Raw genomic sequence first — 8,561 nt, forward strand, 5'->3', positions numbered from 1 at the left:
TTGCCAGGTTAGCAGTCAACAATGCCGGATCCTCAACCCACTGAGCAAGGCCAGAGATGGAACCCGCGTCTTCATGGATACTAGTCTGGTTCATTACCGTTGAGCCCGACGGAAACTCCCTATTTACATTTGCTTTTAAAACTGGCATTGCACAGTATAAAATTAACATTATTATTGATAATAAATTAATTTAAAAATTTTCTTTACTTACAATGACATTAAAAAGGAAATAAAAACACCATGAGAAGTTAAGAGAGGAGTTCCCGTCGTGGCGCAGTGGTTAACGAATCCGACTAGGAACCATGAGGTTGCGGGTTCGGTCCCTGCCCTTGCTCAGTGGGTTAACGATCCGGCGTTACCGTGAGCTGTGGTGTAGGTCGCAGACGCGGCTCGGATCCCGCATTGCTGTGGCTCTGGCGTAGGCCGGTGGCTACAGCTCCAATTCAACCCCTAGCCTGGGAACCTCGATATGCCGCTGGAGCGGCCCAAGAAATAGCAACAACAACAACAACAACAGAAGACCAAAAAAAAAAAAAAAAAAAGTTAAGAGAGAAACCTCAAAAGAAAGAAAAAGCTTTATATTTTAATAATTTTATGGAATTTTTTTGTGCTTTATGAACAAAAGACTCTACATTAACATTTTGTGTGGAGCCCTACAAATTATGTCCTTGACCCAGGCAGGCTACATAATATTATATATATATATATAAAATCAGAGTCAATGAAGAGAAACCAGCAGGTAGTTTCAAAAATCACATGAATTTATCTCAATTCATTTCTTTATTCATGCTTTCATTGGTTATTGCTCTCCTATTAAGTTGTTCTAGAAACTAGAGATTCACAAGACAGCATCACTGCTCTCATGCATCTTAATGTGTGGGGAAGGTAATCACTAAAAATTATTTGCATTGGTAATTATTTCATGACAAATGTGTTAAAGGATAAGAAAGAAAAGTTAAAAATACTGTGAAGGAATATAATAAACTCTATACAGACTGCAGATATTAATTCTAAGAAAACTTTAAATTTCTACTTTCTATACTTTTTTTTTTTTACATCCCCAGCAGATGCCAGACACTGTATGAAGCAACAGGGATATAATGAACATTGGTCCCAAGGGCTTCCTGCCTGTCACAAGTGCTATTTGTTAGTTGTTTATCTGTAATAGTGATAATAACGTAATAACAAAGATAAATGCAAGATGGAGCAAAAATGAAGTACTCATTCTTTTCGTTGACTCATGAAGGTGACGGGGATAAAATGCTCAAAGATGCGTTCTACAAAAAAAGGAACATGGGAGTAACAGCATTTGTTGATAAATCAATATTTAATTAATTAATTGCTTTTGAGAGCTGCACCCGCAGCCTATGGAAGTTCTCAGGCTATGGTGTAGTTCCAGCCTACACCATAGCCACAGCAAGATCCAAGCTGTGTCTGCATCCTACACCGCAGCTCACAGCAATGCTGGATCCCCGACCCATTGAAGAAGGCTAGGGATCAAATCTGCATCCTCATAGATACTAGTCAGATTCATTCCCACTGCACCACAATGGGAACTCCCAGAAATCAATATTTTAAATAGTGGCACTTTGAGTCGAATGGATCAAAGTCAGACTTAGGGGCCTATCCCATGACATGTTGCCTTTCCCTGGGCTCTAATGAAAACATCTCCTCTAGATGTTTATATGGCTTTCTATTGAAACAGAGTGTTTACCAGCTTCTGTTCTGGAAAACCCTTTCAGTCCCAAGTAAATTTTCCACCAGGCATTTAGAAGAAATTTATTGTTAGGTTAGTCAATTATTATTACCATGCTCACAAAGTGATGGTGCTCTGCTTCATCTTGATAGGAGTTCTGTTTGTTTGATTGATTATTGCTCTTTATTGGCCAAAAGCCTTATTTCCTTCCTTAATTTTCACAACGTCTTAACATCTATCTCTTACATTTAGTTTCATGTCTTAATGTTTAATCTCCAGGACTAAATATTCATATCGAAGTATTAGATTTTAACATAGTAAAGAAACTTCACCTACCTAAACTTTTTAGAACATTCGACAGATTAAAATTTCTTTATATATTAAATTCCAAGTAGTGAAATATTTCCTCTTGATTTATAATGAAAACATCTCTAGTTACTCTGAGACCAATGATAATTTTCCTGAAGGACTTGATTTTGAGGGACGCCATATTAATTCATGGAAACAACTATTCTTTTATTCATGTCCTGCGTATAACATGTTGGTCTTGTATTTATCTCCCTAATTGTACTGCCATACGGTTCATGACCTCCTTTTCTTGGATTCCCTTTCCCAGAATGCTTAAATTCTCACATGGTCCAGTGTTGATCTGGATACCACTTAACTGTCCTTCTTTAGTTTGTTTCCTGTAAATGGACACTGTGTTCAGATTATTGCTTTATATTATCTTATCTTTAGATTCTGTGTGGATTTATAATTGTTGTTTGTTTCCATCACATGGTTTTGTGTTATTTCCCTCCTTGTGAGTGAGACTTAGCCTACTTTTAAAACCTGCACAGTTTGACCAACATTTGCAGAAAAGTGCTTTGAATGAATGCCTATGTTTCATGAGTGCATGAATTTGAATATTTCTAAAGCAGACATAAATTTAACGGGAATTTTTTTCCAAGAGTAATAGGAGGTCTCCAGGTAAATAAACTCATTTACTTTGGTAGTTTTAGAAAAGAAAAACATTAACAAAAATCTTCACATTCTAGGCCGTGAATCAACAGGCCCTGGTAGAACATGGAGAGCCTAGTACCAGCTCCTCAGGAGAGACCTCCTGCATAGATGTCAGCAGTCGTGTCATTAAAGTGTCATTAAAGTGACAGAATGAGATCTTGGGTGCAAAATGATGACCCACAAGAAAATCTAACACCACAGAAACCTTATGACTAATCTCACTTCTAATAGTTATTCTGTATAACACAAGGATTTCAGTTCTAGCCCTGAGAATTTCTTTCCTTTTGTGATTTTAAAGATTGATCTAGGATCACAGAATAAATAAACTTAACTCACAAAATAAATCACAAAATAAAAGTTGTAATACTTTGTGTTGTATTCAAAAGCAAGAGACACAAGCCAGGAAGACTACACTGGAGGAGGTAGGTCCTGTCTGTTATGATCTGAGCATGCTTCTGGATGATTGCTCTGTGCCTGCCAGTGCCTTCTGAGAGGGCCAAGGGAAGATGAGGAGACCACAACAGACCAAAATTGAAAGGAAATGGGACAGGCATCTCTTCTTTTACCTTTTTACCTGATTTGTAGAAGAATGTTCACTTTGAAAATGGAACCAACTGAATGAGACCTTGTATCTGTACCACTGTCGTTATCAAAAGAGAGAGATTGCACCTTCATCCAAATATTTGAGAGCACATTATCTTACCTGAGCGAGGGTAACAAACCAGGAAAATTCCCACAGTCTGACTTGTTAGTGAGACGTATAATATCACCGCAAATGATGTTTCCAGTGCCAACATGCAGTGAATAGCCCCTGAACAAAAGACTGTCATCACTAAGTAATATATTTAGGATATATTTGATGGAATCTGAGTGAAAAGTATCTGATAGTGCTGTTCTGATTATTCTAAATTTCAAAGCATAGTTGTTTCACCAAGGAGGAGGAAAAAAAAAAACCCCAACCTAGATCAAATTACTCAATAACTTAGATAACAAGAGGACATGCCAAGCAGAATAGTTCAGCTTGGATATCATATTCATTCTTCTTATATTCAGTTCCTAACTTAGAAATGGATCGTGGACGGTGAGTTCATTTGGCCTACATTATCCTATGATAACAATATTTACAGTGGTGGTTAGGTTTCCAGGATTGGTACAAATGCCCATTTTATAAAATAAAACATATGCTTGGAATATAAATATTTATGGAAAATGTTTTCAGTTTTTCACAATAAAATTACATAAGAAATGTTTTAAAATATTTCTTTATAGGTTGGTGCTTAAAGAAAAGTATACTTCAACCAGATAAGCAGCTAAAAAATGGCAAGGTTTTTGGGTGGACTTAGGGGTTTTTTGTTGTTGTTGTTTTTGCTTTCTAGGACCGCACTTGCAGAATATGGAGGTTCCCAGGCTAGGGGTCCAATTGGAACTACAGCTGCCTGCCTACGCCACAACCACTGCAATGCAGGATCTGAGCCTCGTCTGGGACCTATACCATAGCTCACAGCAACAGCGGATCCCTGACCCATTGATCGAGGCCAGGGATTGAACCCGCAACCTCATGGTTCCTAGTCAGATTCGTTTCCGCTGTACCAGAACGGGAACTCCTATGGGCATTTTCAAGGTCTTTAAAGATTAGCAGCATTCATATAATTTAGGCCTAATTTCATTAAAAAAATTTTTAGCCCTTTCTCTTTCCTTGGTTCCTGTAATGTTCCATAGACCCAGACCTGTGTTATCAGACAGGACAATAGAAGAAAAGAGTAAGAGAAAGAGATGATGATTTTTTTTTTTTCCTGAAGAAACAGAGCATGTAATGAGAATGTATAAGAAGGGGTACAGTGGTCAAAGTAGTATATTTATAGACCAGGAAAATTATCCATGGATCATGTCTATTGTCAAATGAAAATATGGAACTTCACTGCTCAGCAAGGAAGCAGATTGTGGAGAAGAGATGATGAGCCAAGCATTGGACTTACAAAGAGACAGGGCCAGGGTAGGCCAGAAGCAAACACCAGTGCAGATGGAGGAAGAAAATGGAAACTGGGATCAGAACCGGAGAAACATTGCATGAGTGTAATGAGTAAAATCAAGGATGTTTTCAAACCCAGCCAGGAAGATGAGCCAGCTCAATACAGAAACAATAGTCAATTACTGAGTTCTAATTAAGTACTAGACACTGTGTTAATTTCTTCATATGAGTTATGACAGTTATTCCTCCTAAGAGTCTCAATGTGGATAGTACAGACTCATATGGGAATATTATTATGCCAATTTTATAAGAGAAGACTATAACAGAGGGAGGTTAAATAATTTGCCTGAAAGCATCAGAAAGTAAATGGGAGATATGACATTTGAACCTGAAAAGTTTCGTACTGGGTTCCTTGCTGTTGGATGCAAACATCTTTGAAGAAGATTGAGTGATCTAAACCTAGCACAAGAGGATTTAGGATCAAGACTTTCTAGAGCCTAGGTCAGATTCTGTTGGGGTTACTTGTTGCTTCAGCTCATTGAAAATCTCTGTTTCTCATTATTTGGACCTCTCAAACTCCTTAAATGTGCCAGGTAACATATATTAAAGCATATAGTTCCCCATCCTAGCCACTAGGTGGTGGTTAGTACTGTCAACTTAAAAAGTATTTGCTAATGTAAATAGGGTGAAAAAAAGACAAAAGATTTGCAGTTTTCAGTGTTCAGAATAGGCATTCACTTTGCATCCAGGTGGTAAGTTGCTAGTGGTGAGATAGTCAATTATTTTTAAAAAAGAAAAATAATAAAGAAAAGGGACAGATTCTCTCATTCTGTAAGCATTTATTGAGTATCTATTGCGTGCCAGACACTGACATAGACCCAGGGAACACAAGGAAAAGCATCATAAAGTAGCAAGAGGGAGATAAACACCTAACCAGGGTTATGCGTCAGTGCAGTAATTGGCTAGATAGTTATATACCAGATATGAAATTGAAGGGAAATACCCCCAGATGAAGTACATGGTTGTGTGTGTGTCTGTGTGTCTGTGTGCATCTATATTCAGAGTCAAGGAAAGTTAACAAAAAGTTTAGGTATGAAAATACCTATGTCTTTTGCCAACTAGGCTATATGATGCACTAGCATTTACAAAACCAATTGATTAGGACTATGTCAAAGTTACCTATATTACCAGGATATGAATTATAATTTAAAACAAATTTTTAATGACAGTGACTCAAATTTAGTCATCTATATCTGACTAGCTCCTAATTATTGAACTATATGTCTTAAAGACCTTGTCATATATAATCCTCACTATATATGAATTAAAGACATCAAACTTCTAGAAGTTCTAGTCAGATGACACAACCAGCATTATTATATGCATTTAATAATTAATAGGATGCGGTAGATTAGATGAATATGATATGGATTAACATTTTTTGTGATATATATCAAAGACGTCAACATGGAAAACAATTTAGAATTTCCGACTTGAATAAGCTTGATTTTCCTATCTTGTTTTTGTGTGTGTGTGTGTGTGTGTGCTTTGGAAAGCCTACATTTGGGAAGCTGAATTTTATGAGATCAGATGCAACTTTTGTTCTTGTTATGCCAGTTAGTGTTGAGATTGGTGTCACACATATGTTTCAGGAAAACACCAGTGTCGATATTATTATCCTTGTTGGCCAACGTGAGAGAGTAGAAGCCTCTGAGTTGGCTCTAGGTTCAATACAGAATGAACCCATGTATGCCCACTTGCCAAAGGCCTCGAGGAGTAGTTAGAGTGAGACTTAGCCTTTCTAAAGCTTGGAAGCCCTAATTCTGATTTCTGTAATACCTGAAAAAGTCAGCTGTGAATGTGGCTGTAAAGGTATTTACACTATAGACATACACAGGGGCTTCTTGCTGGACATTCTAAAAGAATGACACTAAAGACTGGTTGGTAAGATAGACCTAATATCTCATAACATCACGTAGAGCATGGAAAAATAGAAATTCTCGTAGTCACTAATCTATCTACTGAAAACAAGAACATTTAAAATTTCACTCTACCTATATCAATGTGTATATCTGTAGCCTTCCTGAGAAAGCTTGAGCAAGTATAAACCCTGGACAAAATACAAAAACAAACATGTCAAACAAAAAGTTCCCCAAACTACCTAAGAATTTCTGGGTTGTGGAGAAGAGTCAAAACTTGGAAAGGCAACTGGCATGGAAGAGGAGGTTTTATTTTTCTTTTTTCTTGTATCTTGCCCCACGTTTTGCCTCAGTCATTAGCAGTGCTGCCCAGACAGGTTCCACTTCTGGAAAGCGGTGGTTCTCAACCAGATTATTTTACCCTACCAGGGACGTTTTGTAACGTCTGGAGACATTTCTGGCCGTACAACTAGAGGTGAGGCCTTGAGATGTTAAACATACTATGATGCAAGAACATCTCCCCACAATCAAGATGTATTTGGTCCAAATATCAATAGTGTCCAAGTAGAGAAACTCTAGGGTAGAGAAACCGCAGAAAGGAGCCTAGCACTCCAGGGAGAGGAGGGAACATCCTAGAGGAGAGAGAGCCAAAGAAAAGGATCTCTTAATTCAGTACATGAACCCTTTCTGAAAAGTGATGAAATTCAAGTTCACAATGTATGATTTAGCTCAAAATGATCACACTCATATAAGTGTCATCAGGAAAAAGTAGGACATTACCAGGGCCCCAGAAGTTGCCTGTGTGGAGGGAATAACTTTAAGAAACTCGTTTTCATTACAGACAAATCTACTTTAAGATTTATCAAGTCCAATCTTGTTTTGCTCATTCCCTTACCTCTTTCCTCCCTCCTGTAATATTTTGAATCAAAAGCCAAAGATCTTATACAAGTATACTTCAGAGATATTGAGGGTTGTGTTTAAGACCATTGCAATAAAGCAAATATTACAATAAAGCAAGTCAATCAACTTTCTTCGTTTCCCAGTGCGTATAAAATTGATGTTTATGGTGTACTGTAGTCAATTCAGTATGTGCAACAGCATTGTGTCTAAAAAGCAATGTACATATTTTAATTAAAAAATACTGTATTGCTAAAAAATGCTATTAGCAAGTTATAATCTTTTTGCCATAGGAACATCAAAGATCACTGAACACAGATCATTATAGCAAACATAATAATGATGAAAAATTTGAGATATTTTGAGATTTACCAAGATGTGACATGAAGGGAAGAAATACTGTTTGAAGAACAGCAGTGATAGACTTGCACAGGATTTCCACAAACCTTCAATTTGTAAAAAACGTAAAATCTGCAAAGCACAATAAAATGGTAGTAATTTCAACTGTTACATATATCAGCACATGTCTCTAAAAGATAAAGTTGGCATAAAAAATAACTGCAATTGAAAATAACTAAGCATAAAATAGGAAAATAACTAAGCATTAACTATAATTCCTAAAATTCATAAAAATTCCCAGTCTCATAAATGTTATATAATTTTTAGTGTTTTTCTTCAAATCAGATGTAAATATGATTATTGTCCAATATTACTAGCAATTAGTGAAATCAAGACCACCATATAATTTACATTCATTTAGTTGGCAAAAATTAAAAAGTCTCAGAATGTCAAATGTTGAAGAGTTCAATATTCTCAGTAAGAATGAACCATGGCTTAATAACATCAAATAAAATATTTAGGTAATTAAATCTAAAACATTGCAGGGTTTAATGTTCTATTTGGAAAGTAAAAAACAATGGTTAAAATATATAAAGATACATAGTTTTAAGTAAGGTATGTGTATATATTCCCTGTAAAATTATATACACACATATATATGAAAATTGAAGGAATAATGAATCCAAATATCGGATGATAGTTACATCTAGTTGAGGGAGAAGGAGGGTGAACAGAGTAC

This window comes from Phacochoerus africanus, chromosome 2, assembly GCF_016906955.1.
Source record: "Phacochoerus africanus isolate WHEZ1 chromosome 2, ROS_Pafr_v1, whole genome shotgun sequence".
Taxonomy (NCBI): Eukaryota; Metazoa; Chordata; class Mammalia; order Artiodactyla; family Suidae; genus Phacochoerus; species Phacochoerus africanus.